The 23,500-nt window shown below is 45.8% G+C and overlaps 1 protein-coding gene and 1 long non-coding RNA gene across 2 annotated transcripts in view; one reads left to right on the top strand and one right to left on the bottom strand.

Moving 5' to 3' along the window:
- The window catches only part of LOC115466521 (sulfotransferase family cytosolic 2B member 1-like), a 1,032,539-nt gene that overhangs the window by 655,971 nt on the left and 353,068 nt on the right, over positions 1-23,500 (top strand). The gene's annotated exons all lie outside the window — the stretch shown is intronic.
- LOC115466533 lies at positions 1,285-23,495 on the bottom strand. Its single transcript, XR_003941559.1, has 2 exons — positions 23,454-23,495; positions 1,285-2,962 (listed from the first exon to the last, which is right to left on the bottom strand). It is a non-coding gene; the product is annotated as an uncharacterized LOC115466533 (long non-coding RNA).

The following is a 23,500-nucleotide window of genomic DNA, read 5'->3' as shown; positions in this document are numbered from 1 at the left end:
GTCACGGATGCTGTAAATATGCATAACTGACAATATTCTGTGACTTAGAGCCTCGTGGTTTGGTTCATTCTGACCCGCCTCTGCCCCCTTCCATGTCCATGCCGCCCTTGGAGTTGCACACCATAGAAATTTGGCACTAGGAGTGTAAATCATTACATACCTATTACATACCTAATTTCAAATTCATCCAAATTGTGCCAGTTGATGTCAACTATCGGTACTTAATGCCAATTTAGCACCGATTAGCATGTAAATGACCCCTGTGCATCCATTTTAGTACAGAGGTTTTCAACCCAGTCCTCAAGGCACACTCAGCCAGTCGGGTTTTCAGGATACCCCCACAGGGATAGCCTAGAAACCCCGACTGGCTGGATGTGCCCCAAGGATTGGATTGAAAACCTCTGGTTTAGTACCTTTTATAGAATTAGGAGGTTAATATTATTGTCAGTATAGCTCTAGTACTTTTATCGGGATTCTCCAAATTCCTAGTAAACTCTTCTTCACGCAACTATGAGCTTTCTATAGTCCCTGATGAAGTATTCGAGGGACCAGCGCCCACATTGACCCATTAGTCATAGAATGTGTCATTAAATATATTTTCAGAGTCTTTCATGGAAAAATAAGCCTACCCCTCCTCCCCCACCAATAAGCAAGTACAGTAAGGTGTCTCTGAAACTTAATTTGACTCAAGTCTCCGTGGAGCAGGGACCCTCGTGTGTTCCTGTACAGTACTGTCTAATCTCTCGTAGCGCCCATCAGAGGAGCTGGAATCTGAAGCCAGAGCCCAGGAAGATAAGATCAGTTTATGGTTATATTTCCTGGCCCACTGGTCAGCCATAAACTTCCAGGTATCCCAGAGTGACTTTCTTATCTCATAAGAGGCATCCTGCATGAAAATTATGAGTTTTATACATCTATGAATGAATACATTTCTAAAATTTGTTACTGAAAAGCAGTGTGTTTTTTCTTCCAAAAAAAGGTGCTGGTACTCAAATGCTAGGCCATTCAGAGGTAGGGTGATTACTGAGGGACCCACCTCACATTAGCCAAGCCCCCTGCAACCACAGAATCTATGACAAGGCAGAATTGGTGTGTAGGGCTTGAGCTCTTTCATTAAAACTTGGGGACCATAGGTCAATTTTAGCAGACAATAGAAAAGGTGCCAGTACTCAACTGCGAGGCCACCCAGCATTAAAACACACATTTGAAGATCTAAGATGTTGTGTTATAGACAAAGTGGAGGTATCTCAAAGGGGTGGTAATCGCAAACTTATGCTCCAGAGAAAAGAGACAAGATGGATCTTTAATCTCAATTCTGTTGAACCGCAAGGTCTCAATAATTCTATTGAATGGCATGCATTCTATTGAGCATAGTGATACCTGTCTTTCAATGAGTTACAATCTTAAGAATACAGTGTGTATCTTTGCATTCACAGAAATGTGCATTTGATTAGTGTTGTATGTCTGCACAAGGTTATATATGTACGAGCTGTGAGGACTATATTGGCTATTATTTTTTATGAGGAAATTATGATATAGTCCAGTCTCTGCCAGTGTATCAGTATATGAGGTTTGTCTATATTAGGGTGCCAGAATACGCGCTGTGAGAAAAATATTAGAAAAATATTAGTGATGTGTCATCAGTAAATCATGATATATTTTTGTCTCTGCGAGCATATTAATAAGGATGATTCACTGTAAGTAAGGAGTTCTCTGTGTGATGTTTTTCTCATAGTGCATCTTTATCTGTACAATATCGCAACGTCGGAGTAACGCGATCACGCTGTGGGCGTGGTCCCGTAATCCTCCGCACTATTAGATCATTGACGTACATATGCTTAGAGGAACGTATGACGTCCTCATTGATAGCTTCAGGTATCTGCCCAGTGATGTCATCACGTAATGGACGTTGGTTACGCTATAAGCGCCTAGTTAGCGCGCACCCATTTGAGGATAGTTTAGGACCCGTTAAGAATCGGTCCCTGCATTTGCGCCGCTGCATGGTTAAGTAAGTCTTTTAATTTCAGTTGAGTTTTCTGCCAAGGTAGAGTAAGCACTGTCGGTATTATTTTGAAATGCAAACGATAGCGCTACGTTCTTGTGTGACCTCTGTATTGTGGTTCAGTTTGACTGAACTCCTGAGAATTAGCTTTTTGTGTATATCTTTTCTCTGTAGGCATTTTTTAAGGTTGCTTCATTTGCTAAGGTCATTCCATCTGAATATGTACTTTAAAGATCTCAAAACATCGTCTTCGAGCGTGGGACATTTGTTATTCATTTCGTATAATGTTGAATATCTTTAGCCCTGTGAAGTATTTGCTAACTGCTTTGTATGACATTGAATATCTTTAGCCCTATGAAGCTTAGCTTATGTATTGAGTTTTCCAGAGTTAGGTGGGTTTTAACAATATGGCTTATCAGCCTCACTTAAGTTCATAGATATGGAGTTTAATATAAGTCTTTATTTGCTGAATGTATGTCTTATGTTCTTCATTAGGTGATACCCCGGTCTAACATTTGTATTGGGCAAAACCTGAGGAAGCCTGTAAGAAAGCGAAACGATATGGGCCCCGTTGTTTATCCAACCAGAGGGGTTGTTGCGTCACTTCAGTGAAAGCTAAGTGTTGCCTTGAAGTTTTCACTGTTTACTCAGTCTGCAATATTCAGCATAAAGAATGAGTGTTTTGATACAAACTATGGAAATGGTTTTTTGTATATAAGCAAATTAATATGGGTATAAGTTAAGCCCTATGAAAGAGAGAGGTCCGCAGACACTATAATCTCGTGTAGATACTGGAGTCTTGCAGGTCAGACCTTGGTTAATCCTCGGTCTCTGAGGGCTATACCCATAGACTAAGAACTGTAAATTATTTTACCCTTTGGGTTTAATTTTTGCTGTTCACCAGTATTGTGGTATTAGATTATGAAAGCAAGGGGAACAGCTCATACTGTTCTGTTACACCTATTTTTATATACTAAATCAGTATGTCCACTAACTCATGGAATTCTGCATATAGCTTCACTATGGAGCGAGCTACCAACTTATTGAAAATACCAACTGACTTTTCAAATTTGGAGTCGATTGTTAACAGCAACAATTGGGCTGATGTGACTAATAAAAACAAAATGATCATTAAAATGGAGCTCAATAGTGGGATATTAGCCGAATACTGTAAAGTTGAACGCATTCCAAGAGGATTAAGAATCAATAAAGCTCCTCAGGTCTTTTTGGACAACAAAGAGTTCCTTGATAAATGGAACCATATACTAAACAAATGTTCATGTGATTTGATGCTTCTCATTATTGAAAACTGTCATTTGAAAATTAATAAGCTAAAAGAAGAATTAGATCTAGAGATAATAGGATTGAGAAATAACTGCTCTTTGGAAGAGTTTGATAAGCAATTAGCTGATTTCAAGGGAAGTATGGATAAATTTTGTGAGAGCATTAAAAAAACCAAAATGAAAAAATTTGCTAGAGATGAGAAGGATTACAAAATCTACTCGTGGATGTACAGGCAGGGCTCAGGTGAAGGAGCCAGCGCAGGGAATACTCGTGTTCCTCAAAGTTCATCCTCATTATCTTCCTCCTCTAGCGGGAGTGAAGAGTTAGTACCTACCAATAACCAGCAGCCTTTTTTCAGGGGCAGAGGAAGAGGGTCCAGAAGGAGAAGAAACAGAAGCGGGTGGAACCACAGGCCATGGACACGCTCGCAACAAGAGAATCAGTGTTGATTAATTTGTCCAACAGATCACTGACCACTGATGAAGAGAAAGTTCTAACCAAAGGCCTTTCTTTTGTGCCATCAGTGCAATTCAATGAATTTCAATTTAATGTAGACCTTGAAAAATTTATGAGATTATTGCACTTAAAGACTTTTTTTGGTGACACTCAGACGAGAGATGAACGTACTGTCCTCAATCCTAAGTCCACATGGAAACCTCAAAGTCCACTGGACCCTGCACTTATCATGTTTAAGCAGATGGTGCTTACTGACATCAACAAATATAAAACCAAGTATGGGTTTAAATTCCCTTGGAAATACAATCACAGCAGTGCTGAGTCAGCTGCTATTCTTAGATTACAAAGTGATGTCTATAGTTATAAAAAGGCTGATAAAGGCGGTGCCATAGTGATTATGGACAAACAACAATATATAGAGGAAGGATTGAGACAACTAACAGATACATCAAACTATGTGAAATTATCTTTGAATCCTACTAAAAGACTTTAATCAGTGATTAATCGTATAACTGATGAAGCTTTAGAACAAGGATTCATAACATCGAAAGATAAAAGATTTCTTTGCTGTTCTCACCCCAGAATACCAGCCTTATATTTTTTTACCCAAGGTCCATAAACATCCCACTAACCCTCCGGGGAGGCCAATTCTCTCCGCTAGACAATCTGTTTTGGAACCTTTCTCTCAATTTTTGGATGAATTCTTGAAGACAGAAGTCCCTAAAATTGCTTCCTACATTAGGGACAGCACCCATTTTCTACAAAAATTGGCTTCTATAAGGATCGATGATATTTCATCACTAATGTTGGTCACCTTAGATGTGACATCATTATATACATCTATCCCTCAAGGAGAGGCTTTGTTCACGATCCGAAACGTGTTAGATAAACGGATGAGACCACAGTTGATTCCAACAGAATTTCTTATGAAATTGGCACGCCTAGCCCTGACAGAGAACTATTTTATTTTCAATGGAACTCTTTACTTACAAAAGAGTGGAGTAGCAATGTGTGCTACTTTCGCCCCGTCTGTGGCAAACCTGTTTATGGAGCAATTCGAGAACGAGTGGCTGAAGTCTTCACCTTTTGAAGAACTGATAGCTTGTTGGTGGCGTTATATTGATGACATCTTTTTGTTATGGAGAGGCTCAGTAGAGGCCTTTTCCCTGTTCATGATTTGGCTGAACAGTTGCAATTCAAATATTCAATTCACCAGCAATATTTCTAATACCAATATTAGCTAACTAGATGTTGACGTAGAGAAGACCAGTCGAGGATTTTCTACCAAAGTGCATCATAAGATAACGGAAAGAAATTCCTTTCTTCACCAGAGCAGCTGTCATCCTCAACATATGCATGACACTTACCATTTTCTCAATTTTTGAGAATCAGGCGGATTTGCAGCAATGACGTCACATTTAAACAACAAGCGAAGGATCTCAAGAGTAAACTTAGAGAACGTGGCTATTCTAACAAGGTTCTTAAAAGAGCCTACCGCAGAGCAAAATTCAACAATAGAGAACTTCTGTTATCTACCACTTCTTCCAGAAGCATTGATCAGGACACCATTACTATGGTTTGAGGCATATTGCCAGTATTCTCAGAAATAGATGGGACATTTTACAATCTTTACCCATTTTCCAAAAGAAAAGATTGAGATTAGCCTTTTCTAGAGCTAATAACCTAAAAGACAAGTTGAGTCCTGCAGATTTGACAACTACCAAATCATTTAAAACTGTGGGACATTTTAAGTGTGGTAACTGTTCACACTGCAAGATCATGACACAGACGAAATCATTTTACAATGCTCATACCAATACTCTTGTTTCTTTCAAGCATTTTTCCAACTGCTGCACAGACCATGTAGTATATACTCTTACATGTCCATGCAACAAAATTTATGTAGGCATGACTACTAGAAAGCTTAAAATCAGACTTTCTGAACACAAATCTAACATACGTAGAGCAGTGATGAAAGAGCCAATGGTTGAACACTGTGTAGCATTAAAACACACATTTGAAGATCTAAGATGTTGTGTTATAGACAAAGTGGAGGTATCTCAAAGGGGTGGTAATCGCAAACTTATGCTCCAGAGAAAAGAGACAAGATGGATCTTTAATCTCAATTCTGTTGAACCGCATGGTCTCAATAATTCTATTGAATGGCATGCATTCTATTGAGCATAGTGATACCTGTCTTTCAATGAGTTACAATCTTAAGAATACAGTGTGTATCTTTGCATTCACAGAAATGTGCAGAAATGTGCATTTGATTAGTGTTGTATGTCTGCACAAGCTTATATATGTATGAAGAGAGGCTGAGAAGGCTAGGGCTTTTCAGCTTGGAGAAGAGACGGCTGAGGGGAGATATGATAGAAGTGTATAAAATAATGAGTGGAATGGATCGGGTGGATGTGAAGCGACTGTTCACGCTATCCAAAAATACTAGGACTAGAGGGCATGAGTTGAAGCTACAGTGTGGTAAATTTAAAACGAATCGGAGAAAATTTTTCTTCACCCAACGTGTAATTAGACTCTGGAATTCGTTGCCGGAGAACGTGGTACGGGCGGTTAGCTTGACGGAGTTTAAAAAGGGGTTGGATGGATTCCTAAAGGACAAGTCCATAGACCGCTATTAAATGGACTTGGAAAAATTCCGCATTTTTAGGTATAACTTGTCTGGAATGTTTTTACGTTTGGGGAGCGTGCCAGGTGCCCTTGACCTGGATTGGCCACTGTCGGTGACAGGATGCTGGGCTAGATGGACCTTTGGTCTTTCCCAGTATGGCACTACTTATGTACTTATGTACTTATGACTATATTGGCTATTATTTTTTATGAGGAAATTATGATATAGTCCAGTCTCTGCCAGTGTATCAGTATATGAGGTTTGTCTATATTAGGCTGCCAGAATACGCGCTGTGAGAAAAATATTAGTGATGTGTCATCAGTAAATCATGATATATTTTTGTCTCTGCGAGCATATTAATAAGGATGATTCACTGTAAGTAAGGAGTTCTCTGTGTGATGTTTTTCTCATAGTGCATCTTTATCAGTACAATATCGCTACGTCGGAGTGACGTGATCACGCTGTGGGAGTGGTCCCGTAATCCTCCACACTATTAGATCATTGACGTACATATGCTTAGAGGAACGTATGACATCCTCATTGATAGCTTCAGGTATCTGCCCAGTGATGTCATCACGTAATGGACGTTGGTTACGCTATAAGCGCCTAGTTAGCGCGCACCCATTTGAGGATAGTTTAGGACCCGTTAAGAATCGGTCCCTGCATTTGCGCCGCTGCATGGTTAAGTAAGTCTTTTAATTTCAGTTGAGTTTTCTGCCAAGGTAGAGTAAGCACTGTCGGTATTATTTTGAAATGCAAACGATAGCGCTACGTTCTTGTGTGACCTCTGTATTGTGGTTCAGTTTGACTGAACTCCTGAGAATTAGCTTTTTGTGTATATCTTTTCTCTGTAGGCATTTTTTAAGGTTGCTTCATTTGCTAAGGTCATTCCATCTGAATATGTACTTTAAAGATCTCAAAACATCGTCTTCGAGCGTGGGACATTTGTTATTCATTTCGTATAATGTTGAATATCTTTAGCCCTGTGAAGTATTTGCTAACTGCTTTGTATGACATTGAATATCTTTAGCCCTATGAAGCTTAGCTTATGTATTGAGTTTTCCAGAGTTAGGTGGGTTTTAACAATATGGCTTATCAGCCTCACTTAAGTTCATAGATATGGAGTTTAATATAAGTCTTTATTTGCTGAATGTATGTTCTACATTAGGTGATACCCCAGTCTAACATTTGTATTGGGCAAAACCTGAGGAAGCCTGTAAGAAGGCGAAACGATATGGGCCCCGTTGTTTATCCAACCAGAGGGGTTGTTGCGTCACTTCAGTGAAAGCTAAGTGTTGCCTTGAAGTTTTCACTGTTTACTCAGTTTGCAATATTCAGCATAAAGAATGAGTGTTTTGATACAAACTATGGAAATGATTTTTTGTATATAAGCAAATTAATATGGGTATAAGTTAAGCCCTATGAAAGAGAGAGGACCGCAGACACTATAATCTCGTGTAGATACTGGAGTCTTGCAGGTCAGACCTTGGTTAATCCTCGGTCTCTGAGGGCTATACCCATAGACTAAGAACTGTAAATTATTTTACCCTTTGGGTTTATTTTTTGCTGTTCACCAGTATTGTGGTATTGAAGGAGTAGAACGCCGGTACTACCTGAATACTACTGAGCAACAGGACAACCTCATGTTTTGTGCCTACTGATGGACTTTTACTTATGCACTCTACCTCTGCTTTTGGCTGTTTGGCCACACCTTATTACTGCACTGGACATTTGTGCCTTATCCAGTTTTACTGTTTACTAACAAAAGAAGTTTGCTGTTTACTAATGTACAGACAGAATGCAGGGCTATTAGACATATAGCTTGTAACAGTAGTTTGCAAGGCCTATACAAGACCAGCTTGCACGTAGCAACGCCATCTGAATAGGCGACCTTGGAGGGTGCTGACACCCCCCTGCATTCCTGAGCCGCACCTTATCTCCTGTGCTAGAAAGGAGCATTGTGTGTGTGTACAGAATAAGCTGCTAAGTTTCGTTTTTCTTGCCAGTATCATTTCAGTGTTATGACGTGTGTACGTACTGGGACTACAATTTTGTACTGTAAGAACTACAAATGTTTACTGCGCATGACAGTTGTGACGTGTAAGGGGCCAAATGCGCAGGCCCAGTAGGGAAGTATAAATGTAAGCGTCAGATGATTTATGACACACAGTGTCCCGAGGCTACTCGGTGCTGTTCACTTGCTAGCAATAAAGTTGCCTTGTTTGGAACCAAAATTTGCCTTTCGTCTCCTGATTTCCCACCTGTTTCATTGGCGACCCAGATGGGACAGAAGTAGAAAGGGGAATCGGATTATATTCTTCCCCTCCCCCACTGCGGTCGGATCGGGTCATCGACCCCCACCTGAGAAGGTGGTGAGTGGCCACCGCTGATTTCAGCGTCCATCTCCCGGAGGAGGGCCGATCCACTCCGCCTGACTGTAGAGGGGGCTGTGTGGTTCCGACAAGGCACCTTTTTCCATTTCAGAGAGAAGCGTACGACGGCGCAGCCTGCGACCCCGGCGGACAGGCGAGTATACTCTACGTAGTGACCGGCCCAGTAAGGACCGAAGAAGAGGCGTGATCACCCTCTTTTAGCCAGTGACTAATACGGACTATTGGTATCCGACTAGGTCCCGAAACTCACTAGGCTCCGACGACGAAACCGAGCGGCGAACGGGAGGGTTTCTTGTGGCGTATGAAAGTGTGTGAATGGGCTTGCAGTTCCAGGCCGGGCGACCGCGTCCTGGTCAGGCCGAGTGTTGACCCTTCTGTGTCTGGTGGAACGAGACCCCTTACTCCTCCACCTCCCCTTTCCCCCTTTGTCCGTCACCTGTCCTTTGGCACTCAGGTTAGGATGGGCGGGGGTGGGTCCTCACCGTTAGATTTAATGACGGAACACTTTAGCGAAGTGTTCGACCTAGATAAATGTAGCAGGGCCGGGATGATACAGAGATGTCAATTTATGTGGCCAGGGCTAGGAATTGCTGGATGGCCCCCGGAAGGGTCATTCGAGTATGAAAAAGTGGCGGCGGTCATGAATATTGTTATAATTGAGGGAAACCCAGGCTGTCCCGAGGACATTCCATACATAGAAGCGTGGTTGGATGTAGTCCGGGACCCGCCGGCTTGGGCCCAACGGAAGGTAGAAAAGGCCGCCCTTATGTTGGTAAAGCAGAGAAAAGGCCGGAAAACCAAACTTAGAACCCTGCCGACCCATGCCTTCGCCAGGGTTGCCAGGTGGTAAATTTTTTTCCAGCCCGATCGAGCCCAAAAAACAGCCCAAAACCCGCCCAAACACAAACCCCGCCCCTGACACCCCCACCCCCGTGTCATCACGCCCGCCCCCGCCGTCATCAACCCCGCCCCCGCTGTCACCGGCCCCGCCTCCCACGTCACCGGCCCCGCCTCCCCGTCATCGGCCCCGCCTCCCACGTCACCGGCCCCGCCTCCCCGTCATCGGCCCCGCCTCCCACGTCATCGGCCCCGCCTCTCACGTCACTAACCCCGCCCAAAACGTCATTAACCCCACCCAAAAACGTCACTAACCCCGCCCCCCCGCGGCCGAAAAAACCGCACTGAAGGCCAAAAACAGCCCAAAAAACCGCAACCCGCCGCGGGCAAAAATTTCCCGCGGCGGGTCGCGGAAAACCGCCCAATTGGGCGGTAAAACCGCCCACCTGGCAACACTGGCCTTCGCTCTCCAAAGCTCGGCAACCGCTGCCGTCCCGAAGGCCGCAGGGACCGCCCCCATACGGCCTACCGCCCCTAGCACTGAAGCCACTGAGACCACGCCCCCTGCTACCAGAGTCAAGGCAGGAACTGTTGGAATGTAATTGTATTTTACATGCATTGCCTGTCACCTATTATTTCTCTGTGATTACTCTGTGACCTCTGATGTGAATTACTTAGAGAGGTCACACAGCTATGTAACTTCCTGTGGGGGTTAGATGCAGCAGATGCAGCACATGGAGCACATGGAGCTCATGATCTCTCCTAACCTGAGAGGATCTATGGTGGTGTGAGCATCCATTACCATCTAAGCACATGGAAGGAGCTGATAATACAAATGTATAGTAATATGTATATATAAGCCTGTCTGATTATAATCTAACTACAAACTGTGAGTAAACAGATGTTTTGTTACTTCAACTTTAAAGTGACTCAGCAGTGAATTATTCAGGGGTGAATGAGAGAGAGATGAAGAAAGAAATTAACATTTCTAAAGCTGAAGCTGTGTGTACTAAAATCTGCTAATTATTTACTAAAAATAATCCAACAAAAGGGTTATGGGCCCAGGGCTCAGGAATTGAAAAAGAAGAGAAATATTACCAGGCAGAAAAAAAGGCCACATTTTTCTCTTAAGTTTTAAAGGAAAGATTCAGTCTGTCTCTCTCTCCCCCCACACAGCAGACAGAAGGCTAAGAAAATGGCTGAGGGAGGAAATTCACCATTTTTCTATTCTCTCAAGGTGCCTAGATTAACTGAGTTTAATTATCGGCAGTGGGAATTAAGATTCATATGTTTCCTTCGAGCAAAAAGATTAGATATATGCTTAGACCAAGACAGAACAGCTGAAAATATGGCTGAATGGGACAATGCAAACTATTATGTGAAGTGCATGCTTTTGGAAGCTCTCTCAGAGAAACAAGCCATATTAGTGGAGGGAAAAGATACACCAAAGGACATTTTATATAAACTGAGAACTATGTATGCAACTACATATGCAAAGCAGCAACCAATTTGGTTGGCAGAGTTGAATGAAACCAAATTAAGGGATAAAAGTAAATGTAATGATCACATTATGTATCTTATGTCTTCATTTCAAAAGCTAGAACTTTCTGGAATTCCCATGTGTGATGCATTGAAAAGAGCATTTCTTTTTACCTCACTATCAAAGAAGTTTGATGTTTTTAGGTCTGTAAATGAGGCCATTGAAGGGCAATCTTTTGAACAGACAACATCAAAACTAAGGCAGGAATGCATAATAAATGATTCTGAGGAGATGTGTTCTCAAAGCAAGTCAGAGAGAAATGAAACAAATTTCTTGGCAAAGAACAGAGGAAGGCGGAGCTATGGGAAAACTCCACCCAAGGGCAAGCTGATTTGCTACTCATGTGGAAAGGAGGGACATGTATCTAAATGGTGTAAGGAAACACAAAACACTCCCTCTAGCTCACCTAAGCCAATGGAACTAAAGAATTTTCAAACCAGGAAATGTATGAAGGACAAAGATAAACACAAGGGCTTTCTAATGGCAGAAAAATCTTTGACTATGGTAAATAATAATTCAAATGAAAGTACTTGGATTTTGGATTCGGGGAGCACATGCCATTTAACCAATTGTAAGAATTTCTTTCAGGAAATGTGTCCAGAGGAAGGTATTCTTAAAACTGCAAACGCAGGGACTGCTAAGATCCAAGCAAAAGGTATTGGATTCTTAAAATGCAAAGTGTCTAATGAAGTTAAAGAAATTCCTGTAAGTGATGTCTTGTATATTCCCCAAGCAGTTTGCAATATGCTTAGTGTATCTACATTAGATAAGAAGGGATTTGTGATTCATTTTGAAAACAGTAAGTGCACAATCTCTAAAAATGATGAAGTGTATGCTGAAGCTTTTATGCATAATGATGTTTATAAGCTGAACATTTCAGGTGAAGCCTCACATATGGCGCAAGTAAGGAAGAATGATGGTAAATGTAGTCCGGAAATCTGGCACCGCCGCCTGGGACATCGTGATTCTAAGGTGATCCAGGATCTTTACAGTAAGCAACTAGCCACTGGCATTCAGATAAGTGCAGATGCTGGTAAAATGGAGAAATGCATAGACTGTGTTACTCAAAAAGGTGTGAGACCCTCATTTCCTGCATACACAGGAAATAGGAGTAATAAAGTACTGGACTTAATACACAGTGACTTATGTGGACCGTTTAATATCCCATCATTGGGAAATAACAGATTTGTGCTAATATTCTTGGATGATTTCTCTAGATACTGTGTGGCCTATTTGCTGAAAGAGAAAAGTCAAGTCACAGACATGCTGAAGAAATACGTAGCCATGGTGAGCAATAAATTTGAAAGAAAACCAAAGGTTCTTCAGACCGACAATGGTGGTGAGTTCATTTCACAAAGCATGCGCACATTTCTAGAACAAGAAGGCATTCAGCATATCACAACAGTAGCTTATACACCAGAGCAAAATTCTGTTGCAGAGAGAAAATTTAGGTCAATTGTGGAAATGACCAGATGTATGCTGTCAGATAGCAATCTCCCTAAAAGACTATGGGGGGAAGCCATTCTCACAGCAGTGTACCTACAAAACAGAATGCCAACTAAAGGCGCTGAGCGCACACCACATGAGACATGGCATGGTAGGAAGCCAAACCTGTCACACATAAGAACATTTGGAAGTACAGCATATGCTCATATACCAAAGCAAAGAAGGCATAAGCTGGATTCCACAACAGAAAGGGGCATTTTAGTTGGCTATGCTCCAGGACACAAAGGATATAGAATTTTGAATATGAAAACTGGCATTGTTGGCATAAGACATGTTACATATTTTGATGAAAACAAAAGGGTTGATAAAGGCTGGATTATCCCAGATGAGCCTTATCATCCAGAATATGAAACTAGAACAATAATAGACATGCCAGTGTATATAAATGCCATACCAAGGCAGATGTCTGAAAGCAACTCACCTGTATCTAACGAGGAACAGGCAGAGGAAGCAGACACAGAAAGGATCATTGAAGAAGACAGTACAGTTGGAGAAGGGGAATCAATTGGAGAAGGACTCTCAGATTTAGAGGATGCGGAAAGGTCAGACCAACCTGTTGTCAGACGCTCATCCAGGGAAAACAAAGGTGTTCCACCCCCAAGACTGTCTTACCTAACAAAGTCAGCAGAAGCTCAAGAGCCCTTAACATGGGATGAGATTGAGAAAATGCCAGCAGAAGAAGCTGCTGAATGGCGTAAAGCTGCACAAGAAGAAATTGATGCATTGGATAAAAATAATACTTGGATTCTTACAAAATTACCTCCTGGCAAGAAAGCTATAGGATGCAAATGGGTATTCAAGTTAAAAAGGAATGCACAAGGAAAAGTGGAAAGGTATAAAGCCAGATTAGTGGCAAAGGGATATCTTCAAAAATATGGAGAAGATTTTGATGAAGTGTTTGCACCTGTAGTGAAACACACGACAATCAGAACACTTCTGAGCATTGCAGTCTCAAAAGGCATGCAAGTCAACCACATTGATGTGAAAACAGCGTTTCTTCACGGAGATATAACTGAAGACTTGTACATGGAACAGCCAACAGGTTTCATAAATACAAAACAAAGACAGCTAGTGTGTAAATTAAACAAAGGTCTTTATGGATTAAAGCAAAGTGCAGAATGTTGGAATGAAAAATTGCATGAAATATTGACAAATTTAGGATTTAAGCAAGGTGAAGCAGATAAATGCTTGTACACTAGGTGCACAAATGGACAATATGCATACATTTTAGCTTTTGTTGATGATCTGCTCATTGCAAGCAAAAGTGAGCAAGAGTACAAGGACATTGTAAAGTGTTTAAACCAGAATGTTGAGATAAAAGAACTTGGAAATGTGTCATACTATCTTGGCATAGAAATTGAGAAACAAAATGATGGTTCTTATCTTCTAAGCCAGAAGCAGAAAATAAATGAGCTTATTGAAAGTTTAGGTATGCAAGATGCCCAAGTTGTAAGCACTCCCATGATCACTGATTTTCTGAAGGATGAAACAGTAAGAGAACCTTTACCAGATAACATCCAATATAGATCAGCCATAGGTAAGCTTTTATATCTAGCTACCACATACAGGGCTGATATAGCAAATGCAGTAGGAATTTTGAGCAGAAGGGTCAGCTCACCTACCAAATCAGATTGGACTGCAGTTAAAAGGATGGTAAGGTATTTAAAGGGTACCATTGATTGTAAATTAAAGATTTCAGCCAATAGTAATCCAAAACTAATATGTTACTGTGATTCAGATTGGGCAGGGGATCATTCTGATTATAAATCCACAAGTGGATATGTGTTTATGTATGGAAATGTACAAATTTCATGGGCCAGTCATAAACAAAGTATTGTGAGTTTGTCTTCTACAGAAGCTGAATACGTGGCCGTATCGGAAGCGTGCAGAGAACTGATGTGGATTGAAAAACTTTTGCTGGATTTTGGAATAGCTGAAAAGAGACCAATCCAGATAATGGAAGATAATCAGAGCTGCATCCGACTGTCACAGAATGACAAGGTTCAGTCACGCACCAAGCACATCGCAACGAAATACCACAACGTGCGAGAGTTGGCGAAAGAAGGGGTCATCAGTCTACACTATTGTCACACCAGTGAGATGACAGCTGACATCATGACCAAACCGTTACCCAGAGAACATTTTGTGAATCTGCGTATAAAGCTTGGACTTTGTATGAATAAATAATTGCATGACAGTTATGCATGAGAAGGGGTTTGTTGGAATGTAATTGTATTTTACATGCATTGCCTGTCACCTATTATTTCTCTGTGATTACTCTGTGACCTCTGATGTGAATTACTTAGAGAGGTCACACAGCTATGTAACTTCCTGTGGGGGTTAGATGCAGCAGATGCAGCACATGGAGCACATGGAGCTCATGATCTCTCCTAACCTGAGAGGATCTATGGTGGTGTGAGCATCCATTACCATCTAAGCACATGGAAGGAGCTGATAATACAAATGTATAGTAATATGTATATATAAGCCTGTCTGATTATAATCTAACTACAAACTGTGAGTAAACAGATGTTTTGTTACTTCAACTTTAAAGTGACTCAGCAGTGAATTATTCAGGGGTGAATGAGAGAGAGATGAAGAAAGAAATTAACATTTCTAAAGCTGAAGCTGTGTGTACTAAAATCTGCTAATTATTTACTAAAAATAATCCAACAGGAACTACGCCCAGTACTACCAACACACTTTCTAGGAAAAAACCCCCAAAGAAAACCGCAGGGAAAGTTCAGGGTTCGGCCGAAAAGAAGCCTCCAAAAGCCCCGATACTTGCTACGGCGGAAGCATACGAAGACGACATTGCGCCGCCGCCCTATGCTCCTATGTACCCTGACCTTACGGGCCTAGCCGAAGGCCCCGCTGACGCCGAGACTTCCGGGTCAGAGTCGGATGCCGGGGAGACGTCCCGCCCAGCCTCACCTGAGTCACCTGGCCTCGCAACCACACGGAAGAGTAAACGGGTTGTGAAGAACATTACTCGGTTCCCCCAATCGAGTCCGCAACAGGCCCTTCCGTCCAGCCGAAAAGGGGGAACCTCCCACTTATTCCCAGTTCGACAGTCCACCACCTATACCCCTAACCCGGCGGAAGGGGGGGGCCAGCCCATCGAATCAACAGTTTATAGCCACGTTCCCTTCTCAAGTGCCGATTTGTATAACTGGAAATTCCATGGGCCGTCCTACGACCAGAAACCCGAGCAGCTGATAGAGCTGGTGGAAGGCATTATATACAGCTATAATCCAACTTGGGCAGACCTTAGGCAGTTGAGCGCCCACATCCTGACCTCTGAAGAACGCCGCCTTTTACAACAAAATATGGAGCAAGCCATCCGGGATGCGAATCCGGCCCATGCCAATTTACAGAACCTAATAGAAACGGAGGCGCCCATCGCTGCCCCTACGTGGGACTACCGAACCGCCGAAGGCCAAACCTTTATCCGCCGATACCAGCAGGCGTACCTGGCCGCCTTAAAGAAGGGGAAGCAGAAGGTTACCAACATGGGAAAAATCCACAGTGTGGTCCAACAAAAGGACGAGAGTCCAGGGGACTTCCTTGAACGACTTATGGAAGCATTCAGGAGGCACAGCCCGATAAATCCCGAGGACCCTAAGAACCTCCCAACCGTGGTTATGAGTTTTGTTAGCCAGTCGGCACCGGATATACGAAGAAAGCTACAGAGAACAGAGGGGTTCGAAGGGATGAGCCTCAGCCAACTGAAAGCTATAGCTGATCGCGTGTTCGGATATCGCGACCAGGAGGAAAAGGTGGAGGCCCGGAAGGAATCGACCAGACGGATGCGGGAGAAGGCAGATGTGTTGGCCACGGTGCTGGAAGAACGAATGAGGTCTAGACCAAAGGGGAGGGGCAGGAGAACAAGAGGAACGCGGTCCCCCATAGGGCGTAACCAGTGTGCAAATTGCCGACAAGAAGGACACTGGTGGGCTGATTGTCCAGAGGAGATACGGGACAACCCGAGAGAAAAGGAATCATGGGACCGGCAGAGAGAGGAGGAGACCGGCGACCGTACGGGGGCCCCTAGGCGAGGCCGTGGAAGGGGCCGAAGAGAGAGAGGACGGGATGACCGGAGGGAATGGCAGATGGCTGTGGACGCTACCCGAGACAGCACAGCATGAAGAAACCGGGAGGGCAGAGTCCCCACTGACCCTCTGGTGGAAATTCGGGTGGGGACAGAATCTATGAAGGCCTTACTAGACACGGGGGCCCAGCGATCTGTTATCACCACTGCCATAGCCCCAGCCACGAAAGAAACTATACCAATTGTGGGAGCCTCCGGGAAATCCCTTGCGGCCCCCCTCCTCAAAGAGCGCCAAGTCCAGATCGGAGGGACGATGGTGTCCCATCAGTTCATACACATCCCTGGATGCCCGGTCCCCTTGATTGGTCGAGACCTACTCTGTAAGCTCCAGGCCACCTTGAAGTTCAAGACTACGGGTGAAGTGGAAGCTCGCTTTGAAGATCGGCCAGTGACACTTATCTGTCCAGTAAGAGAAGAATGGAGACTACACGTTCCCCCAACTGTAGGACCCGGCGACTGCCGTTACGACCAGAACACCCCTTTCGCCCAGCAGAGGCGAGCCATAATGGATGAAGTGCCTGATGTATGGGCAGAATTGAACCCCGGCGGACTGGCCGTTAACGCTATCCCCATCTGGATTGAGCTCAAACCAAATGCTCAAGTTGTCAACCAAGGACAATACCACATCCCCTATGCAGCCCGGCATAGTATGCACACACATCTACAGAAACTCCTTCAACAGGGAGTCCTTAAACCAATCAGATCCGCATGGAACACCCCATTGTTGCCCGTCAAGAAGCCAGGAACATCCGAGTACAGACCCGTCCAGGACCTGAGGAAAGTCAACAACCAGGTAGCCGACATAGTTGCCCTCGTACCAAACCCATACTCCATCCTAGCCCAAGTGCCATCTCAGACCAAGTGGTACAGTGTCATTGATTTGAAGGACGCCTTCTTTTCCATCCCTCTTGCTGTCGACAGCCAAAAGTTGTTTGCCTTCACGTGGGAAGACTTGCAGACGGGAACCAAGCAGCAATATACATGGACCCGTCTTCCCCAGGGGTTCAAGAACTCGCCTACCCTCTTCGGCGACCAACTCGCCCAGGACCTGAAGACGTATCAGGACGAGTATGGGCCGGTCGTCCAATACGTGGATGACCTGTTGGTGGCCCGTGAAACGTACACGGACTGTGCAGAAGCTACCCTTTACCTCTTGAAGACCCTGGAAGCCCAGGGGTACCGGGCCAGTCGCAAGAAGGCACAGATATGCGAGATCGAAGTCGAGTATCTGGGGTTTCGCCTCCGAGAAGGAACCCGAAGGCTCGGTATCCCCCGAACCCAAGCTATCCGCAACCAACCCACTCCTGCAAACAAGAAGGAATTACGGGCACTCCTCGGAGCCGCTGGATATTGCCGCATTTGGATCATCAATTTTGCTATCCTGACCCACAGTTTGTATGCCAAGCTGAAGGGGCCTGAACTCGAGGGCCAGGATCTCCAGTGGGAGAAAAGCGAACTGAAAGCCCTTCAGGACCTTAAGGATGCCCTTGCGGCCCCACCAGCGCTCGGACTGCCAGACGTGACTAAGCCGTTCCACTTGTTCATCGACGAAAAGAAGGGATTGGCACTTGGAGTCCTTACCCAACTGGTCGGTACCTGGCAACGCCCTGTAGCATACCTCTCCAAGAGCATGGACAACGTGGCACGAGGATGGCCGGGCTGCCTACGAAGCATTGCGGCTGCTTGTCTCCTGATACACGAGGCCAATAAACTCACGTTCGGCCAAACACTTTTTGTGACCACACCCCACACCATCCGCGGCCTACTCGAGAGCCACGGACCCAGATGGATGACCAACTCCCGATTGGTCAAATACCAAGCCCTCCTGTGCGAAAATCCGGAGGTGCGGATCCTGGACACGACCAACCTCAATCCTGCCACCCTCCTTCCGGCCCCTGAACCACCACTCCACGACTGTGAAGAGGTAATGGCCACTGTGCACTCGAGCAGACCTGACCTGAAGGATCAACCCTGGCAAGGGGGCATCACCCTTTTTACCGATGGAAGCAGCCAGGTGATAGAGGGAATTCGAAGAGCTGGCTATGCGGTGGTGTCTGAGGACCATGTGATCGAGGCTATGGCTCTGACACCCGGAACATCAGCCCAGAAAGAGGAGCTGATCGCCCTCACCAGAGCCCTCCTGTGGGCTGAAGGAAAAGTTGTCAACATTTACACCGACTCCAAATACGCTTTCCTCACCCTCCAGGTGCACGGAGCCTTGTACAAGGAGAGGGGATTTCTGACAGCTGAAGGGAAAGGACTTGCAAATGCCGCTGAGATCTGCCAATTACTCGAGTCGGTATGGAAGCCGAAGAAGGTGGCTGTGATGCACTGCAGGGCCCACACTGGAAGAACGGACCCTATCGCCCGGGGAAATCAGCGGGCAGACGACGCTGCAAAAAGGGCAAGTCAGCTCCCCTACTCCTCTCACCCTTCTGACCCCGTACTCGTCGTCCAGCTCCCTATGGAGACCCCTATTTACACCCCCCAAGAAACGGAATGGGCCCAACAAGAGGGTCTACAGTCACGCAATGGCTGGTGGATACTACAGGATGGGCGCATATGGATACCCGAAGCCTTGGCCTGGACCAACCCTCGAACGGGGCCCGGCCCTATGCCAGGACATGTTCTCCGAGGCACCAGCCCTTTCCACGTGTGCCAGATTGACTTCACACACATGCCCCCGGCGCGCGGCTACAAAGCTATCCTCATCGCCGTGTGTACCTACACCGGATGGATTGAAGCCCAGCCCACTAGAACGGAAATGGCTAAAGAAGTTACCTCCCTACTGCTTCATCAAATCCTACCCAGATACGGCCTCCCCAAGCAAATAAACTCTGACAACGGCCCCGCCTTCGCTAGTGAAGTAACACAACAGCTCAGTACCAGACTGGGCCTCGATTGGAAGTTGCATTGCGCCTGGAGACCCCAAAGCAGTGGAGTAGTGGAGAGGGCTAACCGATCCCTGAAGAACCAGCTAGCCAAGCTATGCCAAGAAGCAAAAGCCAAATGGCCCGACCTGCTTCCACTGGCCTTGCTGCATCTTAGGTGTACCCCCAAGGCTACCGGCCTTACTCCCTACGAGATGATGTATGCTAGGCCACCACCACTACCCTCCTTTCCCGACTCCTTGCAGATACAGGGTGAGAGTTCCTTAGTGAAACAGATGAGAGCCTTACACCAGGTAGTGCAAGACATCCAGCAGTACACTGAAAGAGTAGCTCCCTTGGTCCTCACCAATCCTACGCACAGGTTCAGGGTGGGAGACGAGGTCTGGGTAAAAGAGTGGGATGAATCTGACTGCCTAAAGCCCAAATGGAAGGGGCCCTCCCTTGTTCTCCTAACGACCTCAACCGCTGTTAAAATTGCAGGAAGCCGAGTGTGGATACATTGGACCCGACTGAAACCTGCTGCTCCCACTAGCAGCACCCTGAAGCGTTGGCGTGCGCACCTACATCCTGACGCTCCATTACGGCTGACTCTGAGAAAAACGTGAACCACCAGATTCATGCCTGCCCAACAACAGGAAATCAGCTTCTGGACCCACTGCGTTTTTGGCTCTCTGTTTATCGCAGCCTTTATCGTGGGCCTCATTATCTTCTTGCTGCAAAAGCTCGGATACCTCCCACCACATATATAATGCTGACCATCTTCCTTCTCCTGTGTGCAGTTTCGAGCTATCCTGCCACCCTGAGCCTGAATTGCACTGAATGTTTGCGCCTCGTGCGCCACCGTATAGAGGGAGGATATCACCTAGTCACTACCCTCATTCACCAGACGCAGCCCCCGGAAGGCGATTGCCAGCTTCTCCCGACTTGTGCCCTCATCACTCCGAATGGCCTCCAACAGTTCCACAGATGCCTCCAAGGGAATCTCACTATCTGCCACAGCCCTACCAAACCAAGATACTACAATGTCACCCTCAGCGTAGGACTCCCTGCGTATGTGGCCAACTCTGGCTACTACTACTACTACTAAATAGTAGTAGTAGTAGTAGCCAGAGTTGGCGAGAGGCATACGTTAAGGACCACAAGTATGTCTGCCCCTTCAGTCCAGACATGAGATGCTGCTCCCCGTGGGTGTGGCTCCCATGCGCCGGCGACACTCGAGCCTCGGGCTGGGACCGAGTATGTGCTTATACGGGAGGAGGATATGCCGGATGCGCCGGCCTGGGCGAATTTCGTCGAGGTTCTGGTAACTATGTGTCCCTAGACTGGCCCATCCGAGGACACGACATGCCCTGGAGAGGAACGTGGGGCCTCGGCATTGACGGCGGAGGAATGGATCCGTTGACATATATTACCATATATCAGAGTCTCGAAACGAAGCCTCCTACGCACTACCAGACTACTGTTGTCGGCTACCAAGACGTATTTGATGAAATTGCTCGTGCTGAGCAGACCGAGACTAAATTCCCCATTTCCCCAGAAGCCCGAAATATGTTCCTCAATTTGGCTGAAAACATCGCCCTCTCCCTCGGAATTGCCAACTGTTTCGTCTGTGGAGGCACCGACATGGGTGAACAATGGCCCTGGGAAGCGAGAGAGATCCGACAACACACATGGGATGCACTCAACACCACTAACATTACCTTTCCCCAACGGCCGAAGCCGTACGAATGGGCCCTAAGAACAAATATCATAGGTACCCTCTGCGCTAGTCGAGCGCCATCGAAGCGTTACTCTGTACCAGTGGGAGACTCTGCTTGTACGGGGGTTCTTCAGTATAATGGCAGCCGGACGACCTGGTGGCAAACGGACAACCTGCCCGCCCCGGAGCCTATCTGGACAGAACCCACCTTGAACACGACATGGACATACGGAGGTAATGCCTCCCTCAAGTGGGTAGCCCCGGAGGGCTACTACTATATCTGCGGGCGCAGGGCCTACGAACAGCTCCCGGCCCGCTGGTACGGTACCTGTCTCTTGGGCACTGTCCGCCCTAGTTTTTTCCTTCTGCCCCTGCGAGTCGGCGAAACCCTGGGTATCCCCCTATACGTGGAAAAGGGGCCTGATAACCCGGCCAGACGCAAACGGTCTTTCCCACCCGTCAAGCCCAAAGTCCAAATTGGAGACTGGAAAGACAACGAGTGGCCGCCTGAACGCATCATTCACTACTATGGACCGGCCACGTGGGCTGAAGATGGTACATACGGGTACCGTACCCCTATCTATATGCTGAATCGCATTATTCGCCTACAGGCCGTACTCGAAATCCTTACTAACGATTCGGCCCTGGCCCTCAATATCCTAGCTCGACAGAACACTAAGCTCATTACCGCCGTCTACCAAAATCGCTTGGCTCTTGACTACCTCTTAGCCCAGGAGGGCGGGGTGTGTGGCAAGTTTAACCTCAGTAATTGCTGCTTACAGATTGATGACCAGAGCCATGTCATCAGGGAAATAACTGACCGGATGGTCAAACTAGCCCACGTCCCCGTCCAGACCTGGAACACTGCGTGGGATTGGACTTCCTCCCTCACCAGCTGGCTCCCAACCTCCGGGAGCCTGCAAGGCCTCCTCGTCATGGGTGGCCTGTTCTTGCTGTCTTGCCTATTAATACCTTTGTCTCTCCCCTTAGTTTTCAGGTGTCTCCGCTCCACCATGGAAAGCATCGCTGATCGCCGTGCTGCTGCCCAGCTTATGGCTCTCCAGATGTACTCCCCCATTCCCCAGTCTGATGAAGCTGATGATGAAGCACCTTGTGGCTGATGTGCACTTTGAACCCCCTGAGTCACTCAATGGGCCATCACCCTTGTGCCAGCAAAAGACCGGCTACAAAGGGGGGGGGATTCCACTAGGGGCCCTCCGTCTCAACCCCGGCGAAGCAACCAACGGCTGTGCAAGGGCTTAGGGCTCGCTTGTTGCCTCCCTCGCTAACTATCCTTGTCCTTTCTTTCCTTTTCAGGGTTCATGGAGGTGATACTCTCCACCAGAATGGATGTTCAAGTATCAAAAGGGGGGAATGAAGGAGTGGAACGCCGGTACTACCTGAATACTACTGAGCAACAGGACAACCTCATGTTTTGTGCCTACTGATGGACTTTTACTTATGCACTCTACCTCTGCTTTTGGCTGTTTGGCCACACCTTATTACTGCACTGGACATTTGTGCCTTATCCAGTTTTACTGTTTACTAACAAAAGAAGTTTGCTGTTTACTAATGTACAGACAGAATGCAGGGCTATTAGACATATAGCTTGTAACAGTAGTTTGCAAGGCCTATACAAGACCAGCTTGCACGTAGCAACGCCATCTGAATAGGCGACCTTGGAGGGTGCTGACACCCCCCTGCATTCCTGAGCCGCACCTTATCTCCTGTGCTAGAAAGGAGCATTGTGTGTGTGTACAGAATAAGCTGCTAAGTTTCGTTTTTCTTGCCAGTATCATTTCAGTGTTATGACGTGTGTACGTACTGGGACTACAATTTTGTACTGTAAGAACTACAAATGTTTACTGCGCATGACAGTTGTGACGTGTAAGGGGCCAAATGCGCAGGCCCAGTAGGGAAGTATAAATGTAAGCGTCAGATGATTTATGACACACAGTGTCCCGAGGCTACTCGGTGCTGTTCACTTGCTAGCAATAAAGTTGCCTTGTTTGGAACCAAAATTTGCCTTTCGTCTCCTGATTTCCCACCTGTTTCAGTATTAGATTACGAAAGCAAGGGGAACAGCTCATACTGTTCTGTTACACCTATTGTGATCACTGAGGGACCCACCCCAAAATAGCCAGGCCCCCTG

The sequence above is a fragment of the Microcaecilia unicolor genome, chromosome 3 (assembly GCF_901765095.1).
Source record: "Microcaecilia unicolor chromosome 3, aMicUni1.1, whole genome shotgun sequence".
In the NCBI taxonomy this organism is placed as follows: domain Eukaryota; kingdom Metazoa; phylum Chordata; class Amphibia; order Gymnophiona; family Siphonopidae; genus Microcaecilia; species Microcaecilia unicolor.
The sequence above is the reverse complement of the archived record's forward strand: the minus strand, read 5'-3'. Positions and strand labels throughout refer to the sequence as shown.